The sequence below is a fragment of the Narcine bancroftii genome, chromosome 1 (genome assembly GCF_036971445.1).
Source record: "Narcine bancroftii isolate sNarBan1 chromosome 1, sNarBan1.hap1, whole genome shotgun sequence".
Classification (NCBI taxonomy): Eukaryota; Metazoa; Chordata; class Chondrichthyes; order Torpediniformes; family Narcinidae; genus Narcine; species Narcine bancroftii.
This window is the reverse complement of record NC_091469.1, coordinates 216,359,263-216,386,706: the sequence shown is the minus strand read 5'-3', so window position 1 is coordinate 216,386,706 and position 27,444 is coordinate 216,359,263. Positions and strand designations below refer to the sequence as shown.

Genomic DNA, 27,444 nt, shown 5'->3' with positions numbered 1-27,444 from the left:
CGCTATTGCAGCGGACAGAGCCGAGGTGCTCAACAAAGCGATCTCCCAGTCTGTGTCCAGTCTCTCCGATTTTGCACCCACACCTCCTCCCTCAGCACCATTCAGGGCCCCAAACAGTCCTTCCAAACGAAGCAACGTTTCACTTGTGAATCTGCAGCAATCATCTACTGCTTCTGGTATTCCCGTTGTGGTCCCATCTACATCAGAGAGACTGAACGCAGAACGGAAGATCTATACTCATCGATTCTTCTGTTCAACAACTCTTTCCAGATCCCTACCATTCACTTTCTAGGTCTTACGCACATAAGACCTCCAAATAAAGCAACACCTCACATTTCCTTGTATTAAATCCTCTGATGATCTGCCCAACCGATTAAGATCCTGCTGCAATCTTTGGCAAATGTATTCATGATCTGCAATAATGGATACTTTAATTTCATTTGCAAATTTGCAAATCATTGCCATATTCGAAATAGCAATGGACTCAGCACTGAACCCTGTGGCACACCACTAATCACAGGCCTCAAATCTAAAAAGCAACCTTCCACCATAACCCTCTGCTTTCGAACATGCAATCTTATGTTAAAGTCAAGAATAAAATACCTGCAAAAATTAAGGTATGTTTTAAAGTTTCTTTAATACATCAAGTGAAATGCATTTGCCCAATGCAAATTTTTAATAATCTCTGCATTATAATTTCTTACAATTGAGAAAACTGTAAGTGATATTCATCTCATTTGATCTGCTTCATGATAGAAAATAGTGGAACCTATCAACTGTCATGAGGATAAATTACACAAGGTCTAATAAGTAAGGCTTGAATTAAACATCATTACTTGTCAGAATTAAAGCAGCACAGACTTCATTAAAATAAAAATTGTGTCAAAACACTGATGGTTTTGAAAGGAAAGGAATGGAATGTGCTATTTACTATTCCCAGCTTGGAGTTATTATGGGCAATGAATACTTCATGTTATTGCAAATACCACCACATCGTGGTCTGGAAAGTCAACATTTTGAATATTGTTTTTCATAATGTCATTGACCCTTTATGATAATTTAATTGTCATATCTCATTCGAGTTGTAAAATATTAATTTGTATTTTTTTTGTCTTTAGATCTAACTTCCCTGTCTCTTTCTATTATTCCCCAATAATATTGATAGATCACCTTGAATGCAGAGCTTTCAAGGTAGCAACCAAGCTTATAATTATTAACACATGCCAAAAATAAGTGTCACTTATTGAATGTTGGAAGTGTTAGGATCATTGAAAAGAGCACAGCATTTTGGTGGCTCAATTTTGGGACCAGGACTAAACATTCAAGAGATACGAATTAAAATGCCACCATGTCAATTCAGTTAAGGTAATGTAGAATGAAAGAAATACCATATATACTCGGGTAAGAGTTGAGTTTTGAGGTCCAATTTTTCAGGTCAAACTTTTATATGGATTCTACTTTTTTGAATATTTAAGAATTTCAAAGCCACATCCATGAATACATATTCAATAAAGCTATAAAGCAGAAAAAATTACAGATGGAACGCGATAGTTGGGGTCCAAGATTTCATAGTGAGTTACACCCGAGTCTCGGAACAGATGCATATATGTTAGAGTGTCCACGGATAATCAAACCCAAATATTAACAGTTTTTGAAAGTTCCACTATCTGTAACTAACAACTTCAATTAAAAAAAACAAGCACATTCTTTTAATATTGGTATTCTGAATTTTAATCAACTTATTTGCAACGTTTGTGGTCCATAAGCGATTCTGCGGATTAACAAATCATGTTCTAACAAGGTTTCACTGTATATATAAAAAAACCCATCCCTCCCTCCATTCCCCCCACCCACCCTCCCGCCACAAAGTACATCAAAGAGAGAAAACAAGAAAAGAAAGGAAAAAAGAAAGAGTTGGGAGAATGTAAAATAATATAAGTCTCAATACTAATAATAATGAAACTGGGGGTTACCAACAGGATCAGCTTCCCCAGAGTCCTTCATATTTTCAAAGTGTGAGATTCATATTTTAAAATAAAATTGATACTTATTATTTAAATTATGTTATTTACTCAAGTGGAATACAAGTACACAATTCAGCCTGCCATCTCTCTATCCCTAAATCTGTAATTGATTTCCAAGTAATGGCTATGCATTTCCTAGAAACAGCTAAAGCTAGTCGTAAAAAATCAATTTGATACATGGTTAAACTTAATTTAGGTCTAACAAATTTAATATTACCTAACAAAAATAATATCGGGTCCTGTAGGAGTTTAACCTCTAATATTTTCTCCAAAAAAATGTCCTACCTGTAACCAAAATAATTTTACTCTAAGATACGTCCAAGTAGAATGTTAAAATGAACCAACTTGCTGACTAAATCTAAAACATAAATCTGATAATATTGGGTTCAATTAAAAAAAATTTTTAAGGATTAAGTATGATTGATTCAAAAAATTATATTGAACCAATCTATACCTAACAATAATAATTTTTGTCACATTTTCTTTACATAATTGCATCCAATCATTTTCATCTATTCATCTATTTAAATCAGCCTCCCATCTTAATCTTGATTTATGAATTCCTAATTTAGGAGCTTCTTTTTGAAGTAATTTTATACATCTCTGAAATAAACATTTATACCACCCTGATCTATCATTAATTCTAATTCATTCTGTCTGGGTAATATCAAATTACGACCTAACTTATCAACCAAAAAAGCCTTAACCTGATAGTAACAGAAAAAAGTATTATTTGGGGCATTAACATTTTTCTTCATTCGTTGAAAACAGATTCTACTTTTGACCATGGAAAGTATCTGTGTCATTCAAGGCATCGGGAGCACAGATGGCCCAGACCGGGTAAGTCCATGTTTGGGGCGTCAGCTCCTCAGATGGGTGGGCAGCTCAGATAATGATCTGCTGTTGGAACTTGGGAGCTCTGGTGGGCGGCAGATGGGATGTTGAGAGTTCTAGTAGGTTGGCTGGCCAGGGCAAGGATCATCAGTTGGTATATCAGAAGCTCCCGGAGGGCAGGTGGTTGGGGCATGGAGTGCTCTGACGGGCAGGCAGCCAGTGCGAGGAACTGCAGTTGGCACATTGGGAGCTCAGATTGGTGTGTGGCCATGGCGTTGGGAGTTCAGATAGGTAGGCAATCGGGGCCAAAAATATGGGGGGGGTCAACATTTACACAGGATATATAGAAAATACACAATTTTGGGGCCAAAGGAGGGTCGACTTTTACACAGATTGGCTATTACCCAAGTATATATGGCATATTCTTAGAAATGATGATAACAAAATTATCAGATTGATGCATAAAATCTGCTTCAACAATACTCTTACATTAGAAAATCTACTTTCCTTAACAGCTTAGATGTACCTGTGACATCAGATCTATTAATATCATTAACATTTAACTGCCCTTTTAAATGGCCTGGCATGTTGTTTCTTTGGTGCATTAAAGAATAACAAAACAAGACCAAGCTGGAAATAAAATTGAGACAAAGCAAAGTCATTCTCAGTCTTCTCCTTTGTCTCTTCATTGGATTAAGTTGAGTAAAAGGAAAGCAAGAGGATCAAGCAGGAATTGAACTGTAACAGCCAAGTATAGAGTGAACAAATACATGAAAGAGGGGAAATGGGTTTCAATAGCAGATGAGCTAATGTAAGATCTGAAATGGTGTTATCGATGTGAAAGTCGATGTTCTCAGAGATAGCAGGGACTTGTAACCCAAAGTTCATTTTGAGATCAAATATGATACCAAGCAGGCGAGGTCAATTTCCATTTCTGCTGGTTATAGGAAGTGTATCCTGGAAATATAAGAATTATGCTGACCACCTGGAAGAATAAGTATTCAATTGACTGGAGGACACTATCAAAAGAAATGCATTTAATTCAGTTAACATCTGACGAAATGCTAAACTAGATACAAGTAAATGTGCAGGCATGCAAACACGCATATGCTTGATATCTTAAATATTTCTCTGTCCCGTCTAACTGACAATCTCTCCCATTTGACCAATGTGTCGTCTTTGCAATTCCAAAGCACAAATGTTGTGGGGAATTGCATAAAATGTTTTCCTCTATTATTTTGAAAGACTTGTCACATCCCAGCAGATTTTATCCAAAATGACTAAAACTGTGGCTCCTCCTGGTATTCACATGGAACATTTAACATAGAACAGTACGACACAGGAAAAGCTCTTTGGTCCATAATATCTGCACTGAACACAATGCCAAAATTAAACTAAATCTCTACTGCTTACTCCTGGTAGCCTGCTCCAGACACCTCATAATATCAGTGTAAACAACTGACCCCTCATAGCCCCTTTAAATTTCTCTCACCCCAGTCTGAAATGAATATCTTCTAACGTTTCACATGTTCATCCTGGGGTAGAAAGCTTTGATAATCTATCAGCACATCTCATTATGCTATAAGGTTCTATCAGATCTCGGCTCAGCTTCTGAACTTCAGACATTCCAAAGAAAACAGCCCAAATTTATCTAAGCTCTCCTCATACCCTCTATTCCAGGCATCTCCTTTCATCCTTTCCAATGCCTCCACAGCCTTCCTGCAATGGCATGACCAAAAGTACACACAATACTCCAAGTGTGGCCTAAACAAAATTTTATTTAACTGCATCATAATTTTTTTCCTTTTATACCCAATGCCCTGTCCATTGCAGGCAAGCATATTATGTGCACTATTTGCCACCCTAACTACTTGCTTGGCCACTTTCAGGGAGTTATGTCCTGATCTTGCCTTTTCTAAAAAAAAACTTAGACATACAGCATGGTAACAGACCCTTTTGGACGATGTGCATGCGCCACCCAAATATACCCAATTGACCTGCACTCTGGTACATTTTTTAAGCCTCCAGATCGAACTATACATCAATGCTTTTAAGAGCCCTTTCATCAATTGTGTACTTTCCCTCTACATTTGACATCCCAAAGTCACACTTAATCAGATTAAACTCCATTTGTCATTTATCTGCCCAAATCTGTAACTGATTATATATCCTGCCGTCTCTTTGGATAACCCTCTACACTGTCCACAGCTCCATCAATCTTTGAATTGTCGGCAGTCTTATCGTTGCCTGCCTCCTTTTTTCATTGAAGTAATTTATATAAATATCGCAAACAGCAGGGGTTCCAACTCCACTTCCTGCAGAGCACCACTGGTTGAGGCCCTTCAGCCAGAATAATGAATCATTTGTCTTCTAAGGGCAATCCCATTCCAAATCCATTCACTGTGGGTTAAATGCATCTTTACCTTCTGGATCAGCTTATCATGAGGGGAATGTCAAATGTCCATGTAGACAACATCCACTGTTCTAGACTCATCACTATCTCAAAATCCTCAAGCATGTTTGTAAGACATGACCAGCCCTGCATAAAGACATGCTAATTGTCCCTGATCAGATAATTATTTTCAAAAGGTCTGTCAATCCTATCTCTAAATATCTTTTCCAGTAGCTTCTCTGTCACTGATGTGAGATTTACCAGACATAATTTTATGTCCTTGAACCGTGCTGTCCAATTACACCCAATTGATCTACGCCCCAAGTACATTTTGAATGGTAGGAGGAAACTGGAGCCCCTGGGGAAAACCCACACAGACACAGGGAGAACATACAAGCTCCTTATAGACAGTGCAAGATTTGAACCCTGGTCTCGATCGTTGGCGCGATAATAGCATTGTGCTAACCATTACACCTATTGTGGGATTATCTGTATTCCATCTGTAGATGGAATACAGGTGTACTGTGGAGAGCATTCTGGTTGGTTGCATCACTGCCTGGTATAGAGGCATCAACGCTCAGAACAAGAAGAAACTCCCGAGGGTTGTTAACTCGGCCTGCGACAATACAGGTAACGGACTCCACTGCACCGAGGACATGAGGTGGCATCTTAAAAAAGCAGCCTCTATCCTCAAAGACACCACCACCCAGGCCATGCCCAACTTCACTCTGCTACCATCAGGAAAAAGGGACAGGAGCCTAAAGTCGAGCACTCAATGGCACAAGGACAGCTTATTCCCCACTGCCATAAGATTCCTGAATAATCAATGAACCAAATACACTGCCTTACTTTTCATGCACTATTATTCTTTTTTTATATAGTATTACGAGCCCAGAGGACCCCAAAACCTAGCCACAATAGATATTCACAAAGACAAATGGTTACTTAAACAAAAGTTGCTTTTAATTATATTTAAACATGAAAACAGAATCACACTTTAACTTATCACTATTGACTTAACTAACCTAACTTAACCCCCTTCTAATTCTAAGCGCATATGTATGTAATGTATGTGTGTAAGTTCAGAAAAATTCCTTGATTTACAATCCAATCTCACTTCTCATTCCTCCAAGTTCACTGGTTGCAGGCAATTCTGAAACTATGCACAGAATTTAACATTTATAAAATTCACCAGGCTTTGGTGCTTGAAAGGTAAATGGTTACCACTCAGGAAGGTTCTTGTCAGTTTTCAGAGAAAGATTTGTTATTCCAGGAGACACAACTGATTTACTTCCATCAGCCACTTCAGTGTTTTGCTAACGAAACCTGTCCCTTCAGGGTTCTCCAGATGATAATCTCTTTCTTTCAGGTCACCACAGAGTGCTTTTTTGTTTTTCTTATTCCAAGTGAAACATTATACAGCCAGTCCTCTCCTCTTGCATGAACCACAAGGGCTTTGAGCAGGCTGAACTAAGCACTCACAACTCATCTTCCAAATGGGGTTTTCCACAAGCTTGGCAACTTGTTCTGTTCTAGTCCCAGTTGCTGCTGCTGACTGTAAAACTGTAGAACTGATCTCTGTGCCTCTCTCTCCTTCCCACTGTCACACACAGAGAAAGCCTGTTTTACTCTCTTTGCTTGCAAAGCCACCCGACCCTCCTAGAACAGTAAGTTCAACTCCAGACAGAATGCGGCTCCTACAAGCTCTTTCATCTGTGGCCTTTTTGTAAACAACAATCCGTTAATGAAGTTTCATGGGCAATCTCCAAAACTTTTGCAAAGGCTTTGAGACCCCAACATGTCTAGCATTAGCAGAGCTCCAGTATTTAAAATAAGATCTGTTTTATAGTGTTTATATGTGACCTACACTAAAAACCTTGCCCCAATTTATCTCCCAAAAACATATCTATATACTGTTACAATAGTAATGCTCCAAGATGGTTATGATATGAAGGTTTGCACTGAGATGCCATAAAACACCAAATTTCATGACTTGTTCATGAAAATAAATTCTGATTCTGATCTGTATTTTTTTTTTGGACAATGAAACAACATTGGCTACTTTAATTGAGTACATTAATTGAGTAGCCCATTTAAAGGAAAATAAGCAAAGATAGAGAGCTGAGTGAAAATGCCTTTGCCATCCAGTCAATATTCCCATGAGCATCGTCTGGTAGTAAACATAGAAAATAATTCTTCAATAAATGGAACATAAATTAATTTCAATGATCTGAGAGATTATCTTCACCCAGAAAAAGAAACAGAAGACCATTTAAAGATCACATTAGACAAGATGTAGAATTAAGGTTTTAACTGTATTTTATTTATGGAACAAGCCAGCATATGTAATTACTTTTAAAAAACTGCAAGCAGAGAGTAAAACACAAAAACCTGCATGAAGTAAAAGTACAATGCTAAGAGACTCAGTAGGTCAATCAATGTATTTTATAGAGCAAAGATAATGACGCAAAACCAGCATTTCTGGCTTGAACCTCTTCATCAAGGTTTGAGTAGGCAGGTGCCTGAATAAAATGGCTGATGGGAAGGGCAGGGAGAGAGGGCATACCAGCAAGCAGGGAGAGGGTGGGATAGTTCTGTGAATGTAGAAGAAAGGGGCTGGAGAGCTAGAGGTAAGGAGATAAGGGCATAGAGAAGAGAGGGAGAATAGGGAATGGACTTGCAGAAACTGGAGAAGTTGATGTTCATCCCATCTGGTTGGAGAGTGCCCAGATGGAATATTAGGTGTTGGTCCTCCAGTTTACGGGTGGCCTTTGTTTAGCAGTGCATGAGTCCATGGCCATTTTTAAAACCAGGATCAATAGAGGAAGCTTATTAAACACAAACAATGACTGCACTAGCTTTGAAGAAGAGTACGTAGAAATGCATACTTGACTAACAATAAATTGCTCTTCAAGGAGCTGTCAAGAAGTTTTTATTTACCAGGAATATCTGAGCTAAAAATTAGTTTTAGTTCTCATTAAATATTATCACCATTGGTTAAGGCAGTGGGTCTCAATCTTTTTTTTTAAGGACGCCATATGTGATTAGTAAGGGTTTAGGGGCAGCACGGTGGTCATAGTGGTTAGCGCATTGCCTTTACAGCACCAGCAATAGGGACCTGGGTTCAAATCCCACACTGTCTCTAAGGAGTTGGTAGATTCTCCCCGTGTCTGTGTGGGTTTTCTCCTGGGGCTCTGGTTTCCTCCCCTCATTCCAATCTGGGACTCAGGGACTCAGGGTGAGTGTGCAAATTTTAACAAAATGTTAAATCCTCAATAGTAATCCAAAAGAAAACTTCAACAAAAGTTTGTAATGGAACAGGCTGTAAGAATGCAAGAGAAATGACCTTGTGCCTACATTCTTTGTTTAGAAAATATTTTCTCTATTAAACTAAATGAAAGTTTGTCCCAGTGAAACAAGAAGCATCATGTACAAAAAGAATGCTCTGTCTTTGACCGAGGGAAGATGATTCTAGAACTACCCAGTAGGTCTAATGTGAGAGGGGAGAAATTTAAGAGGGATCTGTAGGGCAACTTTTCATCAGAAAGTGGTCCATTTCTGGAATGAGCTGCCAAAAGGATGTGATAGAAGTAGGCACAATTTTGACATTCAAAAGATATTTGGATAGATAATTTGTTAGGATAGGCTTATAATGACACAGAAAATTCAAGCCAAAGGGCCCATTCCCTGCTGTACAACTCCATCATTCTCCATGACTCGCTCTCTGGGCATGGTGATTTACCTGCTCTGCGTGTTGTACTTAACTACATCTGAAGCAAAATTATTAAAAGAGATATTACCTAATAGCATAAATTAAATATGTTTTCTAATGCCATTCTAAATTCAGAAGGAGGTGCATGCTTTAAATTATGCTGCAGAAGCCAAGATTCATAACATTTTTCTTTCGAAGCCGAGTTCTGACAGATCAATCAGTCTTCTACTTGCCTGTGTGTATTGGAGGGACCACGAATGTGTCTGAGAGATTATGAGAATCCACAAATACTTTGCTATTGTCCTGGTTTTACTCATCAAGCATACATTTCTCCCCAAAATAAACTTAATTCATGATTTTTAAAAAAATACAAAGAAAAACAGTGCAAAGTGATTTTATTTTCCTAGTGTCATATTTTCATTACTGTACAATGAGGTGTTTATTATGAATTATACCGCATAGAATTATTGTCACTAATGTGGCTCCGGTGTGACTTCCCTTCATTTGTTTGAGGGGTTTAACATTTATCTTGGCCTCTCAATGTCCAATAACAAGGACCAGAGACTGCAATCATTCTCTACTATGCTATTTTAATTTTTTAAATAAACTTTATTCACCATAAAATATATATAAGGAAAACAATGCTGTTGTTAGAAATTAAAGTACCTTTAAAGAAATTGCTCGAGACAAAAATTGAGAACAAAGAACATTTATTACTACAACAATGCAAAGTTGGGTGCTTCCCCTTACCCTGGGAATACACACATACACTGGGGCTCACCCAACTTTTATACAGTTGATTTCAGTATAGGAATACCCTCCCCCTTACATTCTTCTGCCTCCTGCTGGAGAGGTTTGGCATTAGGCAATCCTGCCTGCCTACGTGCAATTTCAGTATACTTGGAGGACCAGGGGGTATCCTGTCGGTGTCCCTTCATGTTATTGTCCTTATTCACACCTTCCTGGCTACAGTCTCTTGATATGCAGAGTTGACTCATTCTATCTAGGGTTGGCTAATTTCATATGTATAAATCTGTGTATGGTTAGCTAATTAGATATGTAGGACTTGGTACTTCTGTCCAGGGCTAGGAGACCCTTATCTGATCCAGACTACCTCAACTTCCTACATTCTATTGTTCCTTACCACTCCTTATCTTAGTCTTATGGTCTTGTCACAAAGACTAGAAGATTCTTATGTTAATCGTGCTGACTCTGCTTTCCTGCATCCTAACCCCCAAGCTTATCCTGTTTGTACTGGTTACAGCCATTTACTGATGAACTTTAGTTTCTTCCATGTTCATAATTTTAGATCAATTTTCCCATCTCTCACAATCCTCACTTTTCTTTTAGATCAGTAATACTGATCTTTCACCATGATCAGTGTTATTGATCTTTGGTTACCTCGCCAAACGAACCCAGCTCAGCGCGGACATTGGCGACTTCAGGGGTTTCTACGAGGCTCTAAAGGCTGTGTACGGCCCCTCACCCCAAGTCCAAAGCCCGCTGCGCAGCTCAGACGGCAAAGTCCTCCTCAGCGACAAGATCTCCATCCTCAACCGATGGTCAGAACACTTCCAATCTCTTTTCAGTGCCAACCGCTCAGTCCAAGATTCCGCCCTGCTCCAGCTCCCTCAACAGCCCCCAAGGCTAGAGCTGGATGAGGTTCCCACCCTGGATGAGACACATAAGGCAATCGAACAACTGAAAAGTGGCAAAGCAGCAGGTATGGATGGAATCCCCCCAGAAGTCTGGAAGGCTGGCGGCAAAACTCTGCATGCCAAACTGCATGAGTTTTTCAAGCTTTGTTGGGACCAAGGTAAACTGCCTCAGGATCTTCGTGATGCCACCATCATCACCCTGTACAAAAACAAAGGCGAGAAATCAGACTGCTCAAACTACAGGGGAATCACGTTGCTCTCCATTGCAGGCAAAATCTTCGCTAGGATTCTACTAAATAGAATAATACCTAGTGTCGCCGAGAATATTCTCCCAGAATCACAGTGCGGCTTTCGCGCAAACAGAGGAACTACTGACATGGTCTTTGCCCTCAGACAGCTCCAAGAAAAATGCAGAGAACAAAACAAAGGACTCTACATCACCTTTGTTGACCTCACCAAAGCCTTCGACACCGTGAGCAGGAAAGGGCTTTGGCAAATACTAGAGCGCATCGGATGTCCCCCAAAGTTCCTCAACATGATTATCCAACTGCACGAAAACCAACAAGGTCGGGTCAGATACAGCAATGAGCTCTCTGAACCCTTCTCCATTAACAATGGCGTGAAGCAAGGCTGTGTTCTGGCACCAACCCTCTTTTCAATCTTCTTCAGCATGATGCTGAACCAAGCCATGAAAGACCCCAACAATGAAGACGCTGTTTACATCCGGTACCGCACGGATGGCAGTCTCTTCAATCTGAGGCGCCTGCAAGCTCACACCAAGACACAAGAGAAACTTGTCCGTGAACTACTCTTTGCAGACGATGCCGCTTTAGTTGCCCATTCAGAGCCAGCCCTTCAGCGCTTGACGTCCTGCTTTGCGGAAACTGCCAAAATGTTTGGCCTGGAAGTCAGCCTGAAGAAAACTGAGGTCCTCCATCAGCCAGCTCCCCACCATGATTACCAGCCCCCCCACATCTCCATCGGGCACACAAAACTCAAAACGGTCAACCAGTTTACCTATCTCGGCTGCACCATTTCATCAGATGCAAGGATCGACAATGAGATAGACAACAGACTCGCCAAGGCAAATAGCGCCTTTGGAAGACTACACAAAAGAGTCTGGAAAATCAACCAACTGAAAAACCTCACAAAGATAAGCGTATACAGAGCCGTTGTCATACCCTCACTCCTGTTCGGCTCCGAATCATGGGTCCTCTACCGGCACCACCTACGGCTCCTAGAACACTTCCACCAGCGTTGTCTCCGCTCCATCCTCAACATCCATTGGAGCGCTTACATCCCTAACGTCGAAGTACTCGAGATGGCAGAGGTCGACAGCATCGAGTCCACGCTGCTGAAGATCCAGCTGCGCTGGATGGGTCACGTCTCCAGAATGGAGGACCATCGCCTTCCCAAGATCGTGTTATATGGCGAGCTCTCCACTGGCCACCGTGACAGAGGTGCACCAAAGTAAAGGTACAAGGACTGCCTAAAGAAATCTCTTGGTGCCTGCCACATTGACCACCGCCAGTGGGCTGATATCGCCTCAAACCGTGCATCTTGGCGCCTCACAGTTTGGCGGGCAGCAACCTCCTTTGAAGAAGACCGCAGAGCCTACCTCACTGACAAAAGGCAAAGGAGGAAAAACCCAACACCCATCCCCAACCAACCAATTTTCCCCTGCAACCGCTGCAATCGTGTCTGCCTGTCCCGCATCGGACTTGTCAGCCACAAACGAGTCTGCAGCTGACGTGGACTTTTTTACCCCCTCCATAAATCTTCGTCCGCGAAGCCAAGCCAAAGAAGAAAGAAACTAGTGTCAGTGTGACTGATCACCCCCCCCCCCCTTCCTCACTTTTCTTTTAGATCAGTAATACTGATCTTTCAAGTGTAAGGTGTAGTTTTACCCAGCTGGTCAATAACCGAATTGTAATCTCTGTGTAAAGTCTTTAGGTAGGGGAGCACCATGAAGGTCAGAGTAGCGAGTCCAGCTGCTTATTAGGGTTGTGAGTATCAGGCTCCAGTTCTCAGTAAAGAGTCTAGTCCATCCCACATCAGTCCGAAGTTGCCACGTCTGAACATGGGCATGGGCAGATTCACGTTGAAACATTGAAGCAGTGTCTTTTAACCACCCGACTGTTGTAAGCATTGTCCTGACGAAGTCTGTGAGAAACGCTGCCTTCAGCAGCGAACGAGTAGCAGTAGTCAGGCGGTTCCGTTGAATTGTGGCTAGTATCTGATGTCCTCTTCAGCCCCGAACCCTAGGGCCACTGATCTCCGAAGGCTGTCTGGAGCCTGATATTAAAGTGTCAAGCAGCTCACGTTGTTGGTAACTGGTGCTCCCCTTCACGGGGTGATGAAAAGAGACCAAGCTGGGGGGGGATTGTTTCTTGTGATTTAACTGTGTGTTGCAGCTTGTCTGCTAACATTAGCATGGGTATCATTGAACTTGTGAGTTGCAGCCTGTCTGTGTACATTAGCATATATATTAACTCTCTCTTTCTGCGACATGTACAATCCTGACTACCATTCTGTCTGTCTTTGTTCCACCATGTCCTTTGTGCTATCGCTTTAAAACTCCTGTCTTTAATACCTGTGTAGGCTAAGATACAAATTAGATGTACTCCACTAAAGCTGTTCAGTTCCCCTGGTCCGTATTGGAATCCCTTGTTAACCCATATCCCACTATGACTATACATTAAATCTATGCCCTGTCTACATTCTAAAGGAGCACAATTGTAACCTCTGCTGCCCCTATTCCAGGAGGACTTAAAACATAGCGAGTAATGAAGTGACATAAACAGTTAACAAACAATACCCCAATAAATGAATAAACAGTTAAAAAAATAAACAGTTAAAAATACAACAATAAATGTATAAACAGTTAAAAAAATACAACAATAAATGTAACATTACGGCACTTTGTCACGGCGCAGTGTAAGTTTCAGGTCTGAAGGATGAGGAACTGCACGCCAGGTTGAGGGTTGAATCTGTGTGTCGTGATGTTGTGGTTCAGAAGCTGGTTTAATTCTTTGAATGTGGGTCCAGCCTTTCTCTCTTGTTCTTACTGCGGTGTCTGTAATTAAAAGTACACAGAAGGGACCATCCCAGGCAGGTTTTAGTTGATCCTCTTGCCATGCTTTTACATATAACCAATCACTAGATTTTTAAAAAATGAATAACAATCTGACTTTCCTTTGTGTTAGTGTAAAAATTGTAAAATGAAACACAAACCATATTTGCATGGGTTTTGAATATGTTAGACCTTATTAAAATGCAGTTGGAGTTGCTTGTCTGTATGGACATTGTAGCACAAGAGCCTCTGCAAGAGAACTTGAAACATATTCAACCTTTAGTTCTGCCTTAAGTAAAATGCCTTGTGCCACAGCTCACAACCATATTCCATATAATAACCATATAGCAATAACAGTACTGAAACAGGCCATATTGGCCCTTCTAGTCCGCACCGATTTACATGAAACTCCAACTAGTTCCACCTACCTACTCCCTGCCCATAACCCTCCAACCCCCTCACATCCATGTACTCATCAGTGCCACTGTAATATAGTTGAACTAACCGCTGCACTACCCAAAGTGAGACAAGAGCCCATGCATTTTCTGACTAAAGGTCACAAGTGTAGCCAACAGACTACTTCAAGGCACTTTCAGCCTTGCTCCTCTGTGCAGCCATGTAATCTTTGAGAAGAGGCAAACATAACCAAGGGCATTAAAAGGGTAAAAATCTGGCAATTTTCTCTCCACAGAGAGCATTGGGGAGCCTGGAACTGATTGTTGATTTTGTAAAATGAAGTTGAACAGGCTTGTACACATTTTCAGACTGCTTGTGCAGTGAGTGCCATACACCATGGTCTTCTGATTCATTGGTGAGGAGGTGATCAGTAAGATGCAGCAGTGGAAGCGCTTGCTCAAAGGCTGGAGGAAAATTAGACTTAGACCTGGATTTGTCAGAATGATAAGAGTTTATCTAAAGCTGGCTTTAGATAGAAGAACATCACAGGTGCTCCTCAATTTACGATAGGGTTGCGTTCCAGCAGACCCAGCATAAGTTGAAAAAAAATCTTAATTGGAGACGTACCTTGTCTAACATTGACAGCACTGTATCAGTCCTCATACTGATCCCACTACCTTGCTCTCTCCCAACAGTCCCTGTAAGCTTTCCGAAAATGTGATTAACCAACGAGGAAATCAATGATGCTTGTGATGACCTTTAACACATTATATGAAAGTAAATGACAGTCATGCTATTGTGTCATCGTAAAATCATAAGTAGGGGAGCACCTGTATTACCTTTCATATTTTTCCAATGTTGATTGCACACACAATCATTTAAGTACCGGCTAGTTTCTATAATATTGCACTTAAAGTTTAGCTGCATGAATCCTGGAGCTTGTGGAGTCATTAGTGAATCAAGAAATATTGGTGCCATGCCAATTTCTCTGTACCATGCCAATTTCCCAGTCCTGAAGCCGGTACGTAGTGAATAGTATCAGGTACAAGATCTGTGAGTAATTAATGCTATTATTCCTATGCGCCCAATTGTTCTGAACGATGCCACCAATTTAAATCATATTCCACCTATTGCAGTACTCACACACCACCATAGACCAGTTCGCAGGTTTATTTCTCCATTAAGCTGAATCCAGTCGCGCAGGGTTTACCTCCGTGATTATTTACAATGTAACTTCCGCACTACCGGATTTAAATATAAACCTGATGAATGGGGAAAGTTATCATGAATTAAATAACAGCGGCAATACAGAGAAATTGTGCTGAGGCATTAATTTCACTCCGGAGGAAAATGCACCAGAGAAATGAATGATTAAACTTATAGGAATCCCCATAGGAATCCCCAGAGGTATCTTTATTCTCCAGAGGTGGGTGATCTTTAAACTCACGGACCTTGACTGCTGAATGTGTAGAAGAAATACCTCTAACTGCAAGACAAGAGCCTGAAGCCTCAATTTCAAGTGCCACAGTGCACTTAAAGGGACATGCACACTCCCCCTTCAACTGGCTGATCCAGCCACTTTACACATCAGATCCTTTCTTTATCTTACATACACTTAAAATAAGATGTGTCGAACTCACCCTATTTGCGCAAATATTTCTCCCTGCAAATGTTATAACATCACAACTCTCAGGTACTCCCTGTGCAAAATCACATTTAAATACAATTTATTTCATAAATTGGAATTAACTGGTAGTTAAATTCGCTAATTCTACAGTATTGAAAAACGATCATTTATGACATTTAATTTTTAGCATGAATTTTAATCAATATTGGTCAGTGACTGAAGTGGGAAGTCGCGATTTATGAAATTATCTCTGGTCTCTACTCTCCCACTCCCGACGCTTCTCCCAACATTCAGGAGCTGGCACACAGTCCCTGCCTTTTCCATGTTACTCATCTACTATTACTTTAACTGCTTGCATCAAAATGTTAGCCTTTGCTTTCTGCTTATCCTCAGATGTCTGGACAAATGCTTTTTGTGTGATCTGTAGAAGCTGGGTTATTCCCTGCTCATGCCAATTTTCTGTCTTTTGTAATTTTCTCCTAATGTCTGGGGCTGAGTTGGTAACAAAACCTGTTAGTACCAATTGTTCCCCTGCTGGGGATTCTATGTCGAGACCCCCATATTGTATATATATTTGGTCCCAAAATTTGGTCTAACTGTTCGGCACATCCCTAGGGATCTTCTATCTGGGAGGTCAGTTCTTTCTTAAAGTTACGCACTTCAGTACTGGTCAGGGGCACATTTACGAAACCGAGACCCTCTCCCATGGGAACTTCCCGCAGTGGTCTCATCCAATTGGTTTCTGGCTTATTAGGTCTGGGTTCCTGCTCCCTGGGAAATGAATCAAAGAGTTCTGCCCTTTCTTCCTGAAGAGTCTCACGCTGTTCTGAATTAAAGTTACCTCTCTCTCCTGCCAACAGAGGTGGTAATCGAGTGCTTTGTAAGCAAGTTATCATACCACTCCTGCTCTCTTCTCTCTTCTCTAGTGGTGGGGGAGGTGGGGAAGGTGCAGAAGGGTAGGTCATAGGAGGGGAAGGAAAGATAGGAGCCGGCATAGGAGGAACATAAGGTGGAGGGAGGGAATGTAACACATCCCAACCCTGTGATTCAGGGACAAAAGGTTCCTCCTCTCTCTTATCCCTGAATTCTTTCTCATTCAAAACCAGTTGTTCAATGGGTCCCTTGAGCCAGCAGGCTGCATATTCCCTGCTCTCAACATTGTCCTTCTGGTTTTGATAGAGCCATAGGTTCAAAGCTTGACACATCCATTCATCCTCGGATCCGAATTTTGGCCAGTACATGGAGCTCCCTTTAACCGGGTATTTAACCCATTCAATACAACAATACCTGACCATTGTCAGTTTTTCTTTACCACGGGTCTTTCCTGTGCCCCACTCAGATAATATCAACCCAAGCGGGCTGTACATAGCTATCTGGTGTTCACATCCTGAACCAGGACTCTCTACCCATTATTCCCATGCTTATAAACAAGTAAAATTACTCTTACCGAGTTCCAGTAGTAATGCTCTAGTGCGCTTCCTTCCGTCGTTTGTTCTCAATGCCTCTTCTCGGATATCACTCGCTTCTTCCACTGACCAGCCACCCGTCGCCCGTGAGTCCAGCTGAATCAGCCGGGGTGCACCTACTCTCGTCGTCGGGGTACTCTGTCAGTGGAGGGAGTGTGATCCCGGACGAGCCCCCATTTGTTAGAAATTAAAGTACCTTTAAAGAAATTGCTCGAGACAAAAATTGAGAACCAAAGAACATTTATTACTACAACAATGCAAAGTTGGGTGCTTCCCCTTACCCTGGGAATACACACATACACTGGGGCTCACCCAACTTTTATACAGTTGATTTCAGTATAGGAATACCCTCCTCCTTACATTCTTCTGCCTCCTGCTGGAGAGGTTTGGCATTAGGCAATCCTGCCTGCCTACGTGCAATTTCAGTATACTTGGAGGACCAGGGGGTATCCTGTCGGTGTCCCTTCATGTTATTGTCCTTATTCACACCTTCCTGATTCTCGGGGCTACAGTCTCTTGATATGCAGAGTTGACTCATTCTATCTAGGGTTGGCTAATTTCATATGTATAAATCTGTGTATGGTTAGCTAATTAGATATGTAGGACTTGGTACTTCTGTCCAGGGCTAGGAGACCCTTATCTGATCCAGACTACCTCAACTTCCTACATTCTATTGTTCCTTACCACTCCTTATCTTAGTCTTATGGTCTTGTCACAAAGACTAGAAGATTCTTATGTTAATCGTGCTGACTCTGCTTTCCTGCATCCTAACCCCCAAGCTTATCCTGTTTGTACTGGTTACAGCCATTTACTGATGAACTTTAGTTTCTTCCATGTTCATAATTTTAGATCAATTTTCCCATCTCTCACACTGTCAATATGTTGTATTGTCATGCTTGTATATACATTTTGTTACCGTATGTGGTAGTGTTAATCATTTATCCTATTACATGGCACTGTTGCTTCTCATGTGGTTCCCTGGGCTTAACTCCCCCACCAGTCTCACCCCTTAAAGCCTAGAAGCAAAATAAACCTAGAATGTGGTCCTTCCCCTCAAAGCCCTTGCATTGGCTGCATTAAGCTCATTGTGTACTACTGCAGCCTCGAGTGTGTCAGACAAGTATACACTCACTGTCATCTCACTGTCTGGAAGACCAACAAGTTTTGGGAGTACCAATGAGTGTTTTTCATTGAGTTGATGAGCAAAGCCCAAATAAGGAAAGATTGGGAAGTTCACTATTATCCTGAGTTGCAATCTGCATTCTGAGCTATTTTGTTTCAGATTGTAAATTACGGTAAAAATGTTTTTTTTTAACAAAACTGCTACATGTTGCTTCCAGGTGAAACTCAGCTTACTAGGCCAGGTCTTTTCCTATTTGTTGTTGAACTATGAAAAATACTGTAGTTTATTTGTAATCACATGTAGATCCTGTGCAAAATGGCTTCAATTTGGTATTTAAGCAAAAAGAGTTCATTCTAAACTAGAATTTGTGCCAGGTATAAATTGTAAAGGTCAGGAAACGTACAGCAACAGTGCAATGAATTTTCATCTCAATGGGGATAATTTCTTGTAATAACTTCACTGTTTAGTTTACTTCTGGTATTAAGCATCACATGACTCTTTGTCCAATAGCACAGCTTCCAGCATCAACAGAGAAGGATTCGGAACTTGTGCCAGTCAGATTTCAGAGAGCAGATAAAAATAATGGCCATGGATCTCAATAAATGAGGCAAAACTATATTGGAGCAGTTAGCGTCTGAAAACAAAGGATGGAATAATGCTCTAGGACAATTTTCATTCTGATGGTGAGAGCTTGTAAGGGAATAGATGCTATATCAATGGAAATAAATTAATTCACCCAGCAAAAAGGTAATTATGTCAAAAGTCTTGCAATGTTGTCAATATGTTGTTTGTTACTACCCTTCCCTAATCATATTCTGACAGTCTAAAAGAAAAATAACATTTTTGTAGTTTCTTGTGTATTTGCAAGATACATTAATACTTCATATTCAGTTATTTCTGAAACACAATCTACAAAGACATGAAATGAGATTAATGACAAACTGATTTCTTCTCTTTGTATTGTGTATGAGTTGGCATTGACCAAGATACCCAGAAAAGTTTCCTGGTTGCCTTCAAATAATGCTATTAGTGTTTTTAAGACTGTCTAATTAGGCAAATTAAGGTTTTATTTAATGTCTTATGTGAAAGCTGCTATTTTCAACAATGCCACGATCTCTCAGTACTGCAGTGAAGACAAGGCATGGATATTTGAGGGCTGGAGAAAAAAATAAGCCCATTAGTCTCTGATTTTACCAAAGAACCTGATGGAACAGGTCCCTGGAAGAGAACCCAATGATCCAGAAACCTGAAGCCCTCCCTCCTGTGCCGAGACTTTAGCCACGTGTTAAGCTGCATAATCTTCCTATTTCTAACCTCACTAGCATGTGTCATGGGTACCAATCGTAAAATCACAACCCTGGAGGGCCTGTCCTTCAACCTAGTGCCTCGCTCCCTGAGCTCTCAGGACCTCCTCACTCTTCCTACCAATATCATTGGTCCCTACATGGACCACAACATCTGGGTGCTCACCCTTCCTCCTGAGAATGCCATGAACTCGATCTGAGATATCTCAGACCTTGGTACCAGGGAGGCAACATACCATCCGGAATACTCGACCTCTTTCACAGAACCTCTTATCTGTTCTCCTAACTATGGAATCCCCTATCACTCCAGCTCACTTCACCTCTCTTCCCTTCTTAGCCACAGGACCAGACTCCATGCCAGAGACCTAATCACTGTGGCTTATCCCTGGTAGGTCATTTCCCTTATAACAGTATCCAAAATTGTATGCTTGTTATTGAAGGGAATAGCTAAAGGGGTGCCCTGCACTGCCTGCCTGTTCCCTTTCCCCCTCCTGACTTTCACCCATCTACCTATCTCCTGCCTCTTATGTGTGTGTGTGTCTCTGTAACTCCTGTCTATCAGTCCCTCTGCCTTTCAAATAATCTGGAGTTCATCCAACTCCAACTCAAATTCCTTGACTCAGTTTCTCAGGAGCTGTCAGGAGCTGGATGCCCCTCCAGCAGATGAAGTTCTCGTGGATACTGCTGCCTTCCCTGATGACCCATATTCTGCAAAAGGAGCATTCCCCTGCCTTGGCTGCCATTCCCACTATGACTAGATGAAAAAAAAAATATGATATAGAAAACCTGTCCTTACCCATGCTTACCTAATGAATTCCTTTAAATAAGGTGACCCTTCCTTACTCCAACTCCTGTACCACCACCACCTCGGCCTCTTCTTGCTGAAGCCTCCTGAGCCAAAGCCTTACCACTCTGACTATAACAGTGGCCGTTCGGCGACACAGTCCCTCACCTGATCTCGATCACCCTTCAACTGTTGAACTCAATTTGCCGAATCAGCTGCTCTCTGCTGAGACTTCCCTTTCCAACTCTTTGGTCTTCAACTTGAATTCAATTGCCCAGTCAGCTGCTCCTCTGTCTTCAACTGTTGAACTCGATTGCATTTGTACAGTCAGATGATAATATGCTTGAACTTGATCTTGAATGTGACTAATCATCTCGTCTATTTCTTGTGTAGCAAGTTTCGCATCTTTCCCATACCCTCAGCACGAAATTCTCCAGAATGGACCTGCATTGTTGTTCATAGCCATTTGCGTATCTGCATTCTAAGCCTCCTTATTCTCTGCAGTATTCATTAGCATGTGACTTCCTTATATGCTTCACCAAACTGCATCTCTCCAAATATACTAACATAAAAGCAGATGATTTAGGAGCAGGAGTTTGCCACATGATGCCACCAAACCAGCTTCTTCTTTTACTAAGATCGTGGAAGATTTAATTTTATTTTCCACTCTGCATTCCCATCTATGCACAATAACATTTCATTCCTTTCTTACCTACCTCTGCCTCAGAAATATTCAAAAAGTTATTGTGTTCTGTTTTATAGGCAGTTGCCTTCTATTCTGTGCACTGATATTTGATTTATATTTCCATTTTTTCCAATCTATATTTTGCATAAGCCTCCTAAATATATTTGAAAGGTAAAAGTGGGATAAGCCCAACAGCAATGTCCTCTGTTTTGACATCATTCTAATTTGCATTTTCCTGAATCAAACTTGCATGATGCCCACCTCATTTTAGTCCCTAAAAGATTCCAACATCCATGTGACCACTCCCTTCTAGTTAACATTCTGGCTTGTGAAGAATAAGAATCATTAGCGTTAATGAAAGATCTACCTACTAATACCCCTGTATTTAAATTATGTCAATGCTGCAGCTCCAGGTAATGGGGTATAACCATTCGGCAAAGAAAATGGCAAACTCTGCTAATAATGAGCTACATTGCAAGAAAATATAAATTTTCTAATGTATTTTTAAAAACTCTAACTGAATTGTGTTCATCGTTCTTTGAAAGTGGATTCTCATGTAGATAGGGTGGTGAAGAAGGCTTTTGGTATGCTGGCCTTTATAAATCATAGCATAGAAAATAGGAGCTGGGAGGTGATGTTGAGACAGTTCAAGGCATTGGTGAGGCCATGTTTGGAATGTTGTGTGCAGTTCTGGTCTCCAAATTATAGGAAGGATATCAATAAGGTAGAGAGGGTGCAGAGAAGATTTACTAAAATGTTGCCTGGATTGCAGTATCTAGAATACGGAGAAAGATTGAGTAGATTGGGTCTTTATTCATTGAAGTGTAAAAGGTTGAAGGGGGATTTGATAGAGGTATTTAAAATTATGAAGGGGATAAGTAGAGTAGATGTGAATAGGCTCTTCCCTTGAGGGTAGGAGAGATTGGAACTAGAGATTATAAGTTAAGGGTTGCGGAAAAAACTTTAGAAGTAATATGAGAGGGAGCTTCTTCACTCAGAGAGTGGTGGCTGAGTGGAATGACCTTCCGGAAGAGGTGGTTGCAGCAGGGTCAATTTTGTCATTTAAAAGAAAGTTGGATGAGTACGTGGATGTGAGGGGATTGGAAGGTTATAGGCAGGGAGCAGGTAGGTGGAATTAATGAAGTTCACTGAAATGAATGCGGACTAGAAGGGCCGATATGGCCTGTTTCTGTACTGTAATTATTATATGGTTATATGGATATAAAAATGAGTAAGCTTTTGTTGATCATGTCATGAGCCTAAGTATACCTTATATCCCAACACTGGGTGAAATGCTTTCAGTTCTCTACTAGAGTGACTTTTAACCATGGTAAACCCAAGAGAATCCATTCTGTTAAAAAGAATAATGTTCATATTTTTAAAAATATACAAAATTGAATCTTTAGGAAGGAAGTAGAAGAACTGCAGATGCTGGAATCTTGAGCAAGAGAAGCTGGAGGGACTTGGATGGAGAGAAAAGGTGAGATGACATTTTGGATCTGGATCATTAGATGAAATGAAGGGAAGGGACATAGCAAGACTAAAATGGGGTGGGCAGAAGGGCAGGTGAGCAACCTCTTTTCTGCTAAAAAACTGATCACCAATTTGGTGATTTTTCTTTGTGGTATTAGGATTTGGAATTGAACATATAAAAATGTAAAATTTTCACTGTTTAGGATAAAACCGCTATATATTAGAACATTAAACAACCTGGTTGAGAAAGGTTCAGCTGTTTCTTTGCTGAAGTTGTTAGGATATACAAAATCCACTTTGTATTTCTATTTCCAATTGCTTGTTACTTACTAATTATTGAGATTGACTTTGTGTTCTGATTAACAATATATTCAATCTTTCTCATCTAATTTAGTTGTTAAATGTTAAAAATATTGCCATTATTAATGTTGACTCTGCTTCTTCTTTAAGCATCAATAGTTTTGTTTTTGGGGAAACACATTGAATGATATATCTAAGGGAACATAATGGTTAAATTACTGGATTAATATCCAGACACCTAAACCATTTATCCCAGAACATACATCTGAATCCTACCATACAAACTGGGGAATTTAAATATTTTTAATCATGTATGCCCAGAATTAAAACTACGTGTATAAAATGCTGGCTAAGAAACTATTGGATTCTTGTAAAAAACATATCTACTACCTTTGAAAACACTTTGCATGCCACTCAGTCAGAAATAACAATAGATGAACATGCGATACTGCTAAGCCGGTTGCACATACTGGGAATTAAGCTTTTTAAACTTGTAATCTTCTGTAGTGTTAGCTTTGAAAATCAATTTTCCAGGCCAAACAAGTTTCTAAATCTCTTTGCTTATCTTATCATTCAGAGCCATGATATACATTAATAGATTTTATCAAATGGAATGCATTAATGCATATATTTTACAGGAATTTTATGATTAGAAATCATGTACAAATTGGAAGAGAGAACAATAGTGATCACAATTCAGCAGTTTATTTTGACTACATAAATTTCATTAGACTCAGCAGTTGACTCTTTAATCACAGCTTGTTATTGCTGTAGATTTGATCTATAAGATGCATTCACCAACTTTACTTTCATTTACCTTTCTCTTCCATGTAATCCACAAAGAACAAGTGCTTCAAGTCATAGGAATGCTCTCATCTTCAAATAACTCTCCAGGTCATGCATCTTTGTGACTTGGATGTATAGCAGTCAGCCTTCAATCATCTTGCACCGACATCTTGAAATTTTCTACCTAGTAGAAAGCTCTGTCAGCACCAAGTCTCAGCTACTCAAGAAGGCGGTTCATCTATGCTCCCTCAAGGCAGCAAAGAACTTTTATAAATGTGGACATGTCGGTGGCATCCAACACATCTTTAGTAGGTTCTATGTAGAATTTTCATTGAATATTATGATGAGTTTCCATCCGTTATAAATATAATGAATAAAATGTGAATCGTAGTCACTGCTCACAATACCAGAGGAGAGGAACAAATACTGTATTCACTTTAAAAAGAATTGTTCATATGACGTACCATCTGGAAGTATCAAGAGAGAACAAAAATATCTAACAATTGCGGTTAATGCAACACTACTACAGTGCCAGTGACCCTGGTTCAAATCCGGCGCTGTCTGCAAGGAGTTTGTACGTTCTAAGAAACATAGAAACATAGAAGATAGGAGCAGGAGTAGGTCATTCAACCCTTCGAGCCTGCTCCGCCATTCAATGAGATCATGGCTGATCTTAAAGTTCAGTACCCCGTCCCCGCCTTCTCTCCCCATGTCTGGGTGGGTTTTCCTCGGGGGCTCTGGTTTCCTCCCACCCTTCATAGCATATGGAGTTGGTAGGTTAATGGGTGTATTTTGGGGGGAGAGGGGGCACACGGGCTCATGGGCCAGACAGGCCAGTTCATGTGTTATATGCCAAAAGAAAGACCACAGTATTTTCAATCTATTGTTAGGAGAATACGTATTGAATTTGAAAGAACAATTTTAAAGTCAATGTTGTAGACTTATGCAGACCCTGACAAGAGCAGGGTCACTGGATAAACCTTCAGACAATTTTATATATATGGTATGGACTTGAAAAGGGCATAAGCACTTTTTAGGCATATTCCCCGCGGCATTCAGACAGCTGCAACACTCTATAGCTGCACGGAGCATAGAGTTGCAGAGGGGAAAAAAAAGAGCCCTTGATTCAGTGAAAGAGACTTCATTCGTGAGATAAATACGAGGAAGGATGTCATGTGTGCGGGGAGGCCTATGATTTATTAGGCCCACAACTGCAAAAGAATCCTGGAGTGGGTCTATCTGCCTCTTCTTCATGTGATAATTTTCACACAATAAATTTCACACACTCACAATATATGGCAGGGTTAGTGACAAGTAATGAAAATGATTGTTGTTTATTCATTGATGTTTCATGATCAGTGGCAGTGGTTTTGCAGAGGAGGATATGAGGGATTATTCTGCGCAATCTGGACTATCTCAGATAATGAATGGAGAACTATGTTGATGACTACAGAGTGGTTCACTTTGCACTGGCAAAAATAATTTTGCAGACTATATATGAAAACATCTTAATGAGCAATACATTCTAACCTGCACAATCAGTAGCCCCTTTTTCACTGGCACCTTGACCTAGGAATTGATAGCCAATTTAGTGATAAAGGGTCCAGTGGGAAAGCAAATCAATCGGCAGGCCAGCACCAAATTACACCGGGGGTTGGCAGCCTCGACCCCTACTCACAGCCCCTGTATCAGCTGATACCAGCCTGTTGATTAACCCACTGAGCAAAGGACAAGCTGCATCCTGGGGTATCCCGGTTGAAGGTAGACCCTCCTATCCCCAGGGGTGACTTGTGTTCATTGTGAAAGCAGGTCATGTCCTGGTTAAAAGTGGCCCAGTGGGAACAGAAAAAAATGGCTTCTTTAACCAGGACACTAAACGGCCAATTAACTGGGATGCCAGTGGGCAAAAAAAGGGCTAGTGGGGGACAAGATTGAGTGGAGTACATCAAGGATTTCCCACTGGTTGAATTCCTCATCTTCCTGCCTCCTGCTGTTTTCCACCATGTCCTTTAGGCTGTGGGTCTGCACTGAGTAGCAGTTGTTAGTTTGTACATTGTGCAGCTTAGCGCACACTATGAAGTCCTCGTGCCCTCCAGGCATGCACAGATGGGTGACCCAGGCACCAGTATACAATGAAGGGATTTCCTACAATGAGTCTTGGACTTGTGGATCTTGTCTACCAGATGAATTAGGGTTGCAAATTGGGTCACAGTGTTACAGAGTAAAACAGCATCGGACAGGCTCCTTGGCCCAACTCGTCCATGCTGAATGTTACTTGTCTGATTTCCTTGCATATGTCTGCCCTGGCCTTCATATCTCCCTCGCCTTTCCTATTCATGAACCTATCCAGGTGTCTCTTAAATGTTGCAGTTGTATCTACCTTTGCTACTTCCTCTGGCAGCTCGTGCCACATCCCAGCATCCACTTTATGAAAAATGTGTCCTAGTTTCCTTCCCTCTATCAACTAGTGAGGGTCCCAGGCAGACATTTTCATCTTTGAAAATCTGCAACAGCTGGTATGGAACGAACATAATTTTGCCTCATTATTAACATGCAGTTGCTGCAGTGATCTAAAGTATCAATTTCTGGGTCAATCTTAAAAAAAGATCTACAGGATTAGATGACAGTTTTGACCTATTGATCGCCTGTGATATAACAGTGCTTTACATCTGCAATTTATTTTACCTTCAGTGGTACAGTGCTAATGAAAATCCTCTCACTGGTGCTTCAGAATTCTAGTGCCAAAATTTAAATAGTTGTTGGCAGCATTATAAGGAAAATAAAACATTGAGTATTGAAGCATTAAACAGCACAAGAACAGGCCCTTCAGCCCACACCATCTGTACCAAATACTTTGCCAAATTAAGCTAAAACTCTTCTGACTGCACATGATCCATATCCCTCCACTCCATGCATACTCATGTATCTACCTAAAAGCCTCTTAAACACTACTTTTGGATCTGCTTCCACCACTAGACCTGGCAGCATGCTCCAAGAACCCCCCACTTTCTGTGTAAAATCTTTGCCCTCACATCACCTTTACCCTTTCCCCATCTCACCCAACATAAAGTGTTACAGAAATCAGATCGATGTGATATTTAATGACAATGTTTAACTGATCTAATTCCTATAAATATATTTTCTCTTGTTATGATGTCATTACTAAGGTCCTTTAAGATTCTGTGTGCTTCTATGCTGACAGTAGCGTGGTGAAATGGGATTTCTAATGATGTAGTGTTGGATATTCAAAGTGTTATTTTCACAACAGGAGCAATACATGATTAATTGACTCCAGAAATGGTTAGTCTAATGTAATCAATTGTTAATCAGCTGATCACCAAATCATTCACCCCATCCATGAACATTAATTGCTATCTCAACTGTAAAACAAAAATTAAATGAAATAACCTTGAAATAAAAGAAAGATATAGTTCTAAAATTTGTCTCATGTTAGTGACTAATTGATCATTCCACGTTCAATGCTTCTCTCCATCATTGTGTTGGAGTAGAAGGTAATACAGATTCAAATATCTTTAAAAAATAGGAACAACATAATGTGGCAAGAAAAAGGAGGAAAAAGAAAAAAAAATGCTATTTTAGAAGAAAAACTAAATTTCACCTTTTCTTATTTTTGTATGATCACAGTCTACATAAGTTCTTTTAATTTTCTTCCTTATTTTTGTTCATGATTCATTTCTTTTTCAATTAGATTATCATGGCCTGGAATCCCTGAATGAGCTGTAATACATCACACAGCACCAACATATGTTGGAGCCCTGTTCTCTTAATCTGCCTTGATCCCAAAAG

The 27,444-nt window shown here is 40.5% G+C and overlaps 1 long non-coding RNA gene across 1 annotated transcript; it reads left to right on the top strand.

The window, feature by feature from the left end:
• Positions 1-1,159: 1,159 nt before the first annotated feature.
• Positions 1,160-27,194, top strand: LOC138748867 (uncharacterized). The gene is made up of 5 exons (XR_011348294.1): positions 1,160-1,191; positions 2,796-2,864; positions 18,816-19,052; positions 22,485-22,558; positions 23,695-27,194. It is a non-coding gene; the product is annotated as an uncharacterized lncRNA (long non-coding RNA).
• Positions 27,195-27,444: the final 250 nt, after the last annotated feature.